The sequence below is a fragment of the Monopterus albus genome, unplaced genomic scaffold, assembly GCF_001952655.1.
Source record: "Monopterus albus unplaced genomic scaffold, M_albus_1.0 scaffold153.1, whole genome shotgun sequence".
In the NCBI taxonomy this organism is placed as follows: domain Eukaryota; kingdom Metazoa; phylum Chordata; class Actinopteri; order Synbranchiformes; family Synbranchidae; genus Monopterus; species Monopterus albus.
Genome location: NW_018128033.1, coordinates 1 through 5,153, shown reverse-complemented (window position 1 = coordinate 5,153; position 5,153 = coordinate 1).

The following is a 5,153-nucleotide window of genomic DNA, read 5'->3' as shown; positions in this document are numbered from 1 at the left end:
GGGGGGGATACAGGGGGTTGTTACTGACTTTGTGAAGTTGTGTGAGAAAAATCACCTGGTCCTGAACACCAGTAAGACTGTGAAGAGATGGTGGTTGATCCCCGGTGGAAATCACCAGCACTCACTCCGGTGAGCTTTCAGGGCTCAGATTGTGGACATCCTTAAATACCTGGGGGTCCACCTCAACAACAAAATGGATTGGACCAACAACACAGATGCCTTGTACAGGAAGGGCCAGAGCCGCCTGCACTTGTTGAGGAGACTGAGGTCCTTTGGTGTGCGGGGGGCACTCCTTCGGACATTTTATGATTCTGTGGTGGCATATGCAGTTTTTTAAGCTGTTGTGGGTTGGGCAGGAGGTAGCACGGAAGGGACAGAAAGAGACTCAACAAGCTGGTTAAGAGAGCTGGGTCTGCCCTGGACTGATCTCTGGATTCCATCGAGGAGGTGGTGGACAGAAGGATGCTGGTAAAACTAACATCCATCATGCATAACCCCTCCCATCCCCTGCACCACACAGTGGTGGCTCTGAACAGTTCCTTTAGCACGAGACTGTTACATCCCCAGTGTAAGAAGGAGCGTTACCGTAGGTCGTTCCTCCCCACAGCAATCAGACTGTACAATACATCACTGCACAGATAAACTAGGTGAAATTATGAGGGACTATGTAATAGTCAACTGAGGTGCAATATTCAGTTCCTGGGGGTGAAATGCATTGTAAACGGGCTCATGTGTAAAGTAAATGTACTTAGTTATTTTCCAAAACTACTGTGTTGTTGGTGTGGACTGTAATATAAAAAGGTGTTTCTGTGAAAAATGACCTGGGAGAACTGGGAGATCCTTTGTCAGGAGCCTTACATATATAAGCTTTAGCTGTACTTTAGTATTTTGTCAGCATTGTACAGTAGCTGAATAAACCTTTGTGAAGTTAGGCCTACATTGCACTACCTGCAGTAATTTTTACAGTGCCTTGCGAAAGTATTCGGCCCCCTTGAACTTTGCGACCTTTTGCCACATTTCAGGCTTCAAACATAAAGATATAAAACTGTAATTTTTTGTGAAGAATCAACAACAAGTGGGACACAATCATGAAGTGGAATGAAATTTATTGGATATTTCAAACTTTTTTAACAAATAAAAAACTGAATAATTGGGCGTGCAAAATTATTCAGCCCCTTTACTTTCAGTGCAGCAAACTCTCTCCAGAAGTTCAGTGAGGATCTCTGAATGATCCAATGTTGACCTAAATGACTAATGATGATAAATAGAATCCACCTGTGTGTAATCAAGTCTCCGTATAAATGCACCTGCACTGTGATAGTCTCAGAGGTCTGTTTAAAGCGCAGAGAGCATCATGAAGAACAAGGAACACACCAGGCAGGTCCGAGATACTGTTGTGGAGAAGTTTAAAGCCGGATTTGGATACAAAAAGATTTCCCAAGCTTTAAACATCCCAAGGAGCACTGTGCAAGCGATAATATTGAAATGGAAGGAGTATCAGACCACTGCAAATCTACCAAGACCTGGCCGTCCCTCTAAACTTTCAGCTCATACAAGGAGAAGACTGATCAGAGATGCAGCCAAGAGGCCCATGATCACTCTGGATGAACTGCAGAGATCTACAGCTGAGGTGGGAGACTCTGTCCATAGGACAACAATCAGTCGTATACTGCACAAATCTGGCCTTTATGGAAGAGTGGCAAGAAGAAAGCCATTTCTTAAAGATATCCATAAAAAGTGTCGTTTAAAGTTTGCCACAAGCCACCTGGGAGACGCACCAAACATGTGGAAGAAGGTGCTCTGGTCAGATGAAACCAAAATCGAACTTTTTGGCAACAATGCAAAACGTTATGTTTGGCGTAAAAGCAACACAGCTCATCACCCTGAACACACCATCCCCATTGTCAAACATGGTGGTGGCAGCATCATGTTTTGGGCCTGCTTTTCTTCAGCAGGGACAGGGAAGATGGTTAAAATTGATGGGAAGATGGATGGAGCCAAATACAGGACCATTCTGGAAGGAAACCTGATGGAGTCTGCAAAAGACCTGAGACTGGGATGGAGATTTGTCTTCCAACAAGACAATGATCCAAAACATAAAGCAAAATCTACAATGGAATGGTTCACAAATAAACATATCCAGGTGTTAGAATGGCCAAGTCAAAGTCCAGACCTGAATCCAATCGAGAATCTGTGGAAAGAACTGACAACTGCTGTTCACAAACGCTCTCCATCCAACCTCACTGAGCTCGAGCTGTTTTGCAAGGAGGCATGGGCAAAAATTTCAGTCTCTCGATGTGCAAAACTGATAGAGACATACCCCAAGTGACTTACAGCTGTAATCGCAGCAAAAGGTGGCGCTACAACGTATTAACTTAAGGGGGTTGAATAATTTTGCACGCCCAATTTTTCAGTTTTTTTATTTGTTAAAAAAGTTTGAAATATCCAATAAATTTCGTTCCACTTCATGATTGTGTCCCACTTGTTGTTGATTCTTCACAAAAAATTACAGTTTTATATCTTTATGTTTGAAGCCTGAAATGTGGCAAAAGGTCGCAAAGTTCAAGGGGGCGGAATACTTTCGCAAGGCACTGTAGGTTTCTCTCCCCCATTGTGGGATTAATTGTGAGTAATATTTGATTGTTGTTGTTTTCTTGATTCCTTTCAATACTATTCTTTTTTGTCTTGTTCCTAGATATCATATTTTTAACTTGTGTCTCAGGGACAAACGGTGGGAGGTCTATTCTTGTTCTCGATTTTCTCTGAAATACTATATTTTTGTTTGGTTTTTCGGGTACCTGGATCTTGTTTTCTCAAGATATGTGTGGGGTGTTTATTCTTAATGTGTCATGTTGTTTTGTCCTTGACTGCTGCTGGAACACTGGAATTTCCCCACTGTGGGATCAATAAAGTTCTACCGACCTACGACCTACCTTTACCTCTCATAGATTATGGTTCAATGAGGGATAATGCACTTGTTCTTCATATAAAATGCATGATAAAATTTTTTTATGTACATTGGAAAGACCTACAAATAAAATACATTGAATGAATGACACTTTATTACAGACTCAAGGTCCAGGTTCAAAACAAATAAAAGCAATAAAAGAACAGTTTAAAACGAAACAATAAAAACTAGATAATACATAAAAGCGAGAACAAAAGAACGCCCATAAAACTACTGCCCCTTTAAAAGACAGGCATACCAGTGTTTCCAGAGAACAGAAGTAAAATGCATGTCACTGTGTGCAACATTAGTCAACAATAAAATGATATGATTTTTTTGAACCATTCAAGCGACAAATAAATTTAAAGATCAGGTTTCTTAAAACAGCAGAAAATGTACTAACTCCAGATGACACGAACAAATCACTAGCACTCATCCATCTAGGCTTTTTCAATAATATCCTTAGGGCGTCATTATAAGCCACTGACAGTTTCTGAAGACTGCCCTTTTTATAATTACACAACAGATGGGCAGTGTACAAGGAAGTACAATACGCTTTAAACAAAGCCAATTTTACTCCCACCGAGCATGCACCAAATTTCCGTGCCAGTACATTAGCTTGTACAGACAACATACGGCCCTGCCGATATATATCCCCGTCATCAGACAAACAATCATTAATGACATGACCCACATACTTAACTTCACTGCACACATGACTTGACATCGTGACGTTTCCCAAACATTGAGCACACGTTCAAGAGCTGATGAAGACCTGCTGAGCTGGGACTAAAAATCACAAGGTTGTCTGCATACATTAAATGATTCACAACTTTGTCACCGACCATACATCCCGTTCTGCACATATTTAGTTTTTTTAGACAGATCATTCATGTAAAAATTAAACAAAACATTATTTTTACATAACAGATTTTTTAAAATTTTATTTTACATTTTGAAATCTTTTCTTTGCATGAAGTTATGTTGATAAATTAACGAGACATCTCTTCTGATCAGGGTCAAATTGAGCCAAACAGTGTCTGTGTAATATAAACACAAATAAAATACTTTTAACTGTTGTTAGATTAACTTTACAATGGGTCAGTTGTAACATTAGAGATTAAACAGGACACAACTATGCCATGTTTTTAAGAACTTCACAGAAAAAAACAATTGACTGATTATTGAAACTGAAGTAGTTATGGACCCCTTCTGAGCAACAACACTGGTAGGCATGTTAAACTTTTTCAGTTATGTGATCTCTGTGTGTATTTGAGCCTTCAAGGGATCAGCTGTGCTACTGAAAATGTTTTGGGAGGTATTTTCACTGCAAAATGGATATACGTTCTCCTTAAGAAAACTTGCTAAATACAAAGAACGTTGCATATAAACACTGGTACATCAATGGTAAACTGGTTTAAAAATCATGGTCTATGATGAGGCAGTGTTGAGGATTAAGTTGTAAACCTTTTTTAAACCAAAGTTTCCTTTTCGGCTGTAATGAATTTGTATTATATAAGAAAAGGACCTAGAAAACATTAGTTCCCTTGAGGTAAAAGTAGGTTTCATAAGAAAAATCAACATTCAACAAGCATCAAGTATGAAACATTTTGAAGATCATAAATTGGCATCTCATACACTCTCAGCTCTCTCTCTCTCTCTCTCTCTCTCTCAAATGAACATTTAATGCTATAGTGTTATGGTTTTGATGCCAAGATGCAGAAATATTCCACTTCTCGCTGTATTCCAGTGTCCAGAGACGTGACTCCCATCTCCTCCAGAAGCCTGTGAAGCAGCGCAGAAAATGACTATGTTGACTGTTTAGCAGTAGAACACCATAAAACAACATTCAGACAGTTATTATTCCTAACATGGATGAATGAAAGATACTGAAGTGTAGTAACAACCATGTACAATTACGTGTTCATTAACGCTCAGAATACATTACCTCTTCTGGGTGTTGAGCAACAGGTCATCAGCTCCCTGGGGGTTGTTTTTCCTGTAAGTTTGGAACGTGCCCAAGGACATGATGAATCCCAGCACATCCCGTACTGGGATGACAGACTTCACATGAATACCTTCAATCCTGTCATATCAATATGTTATTACATTAAGAGACAGTAAAAACACTGGATGTTTATTTCAGCTGAGAGTTTTATTTCATTGACTTATTTATTTATTTGTAGTCTCCTTGTTATAAATAAGG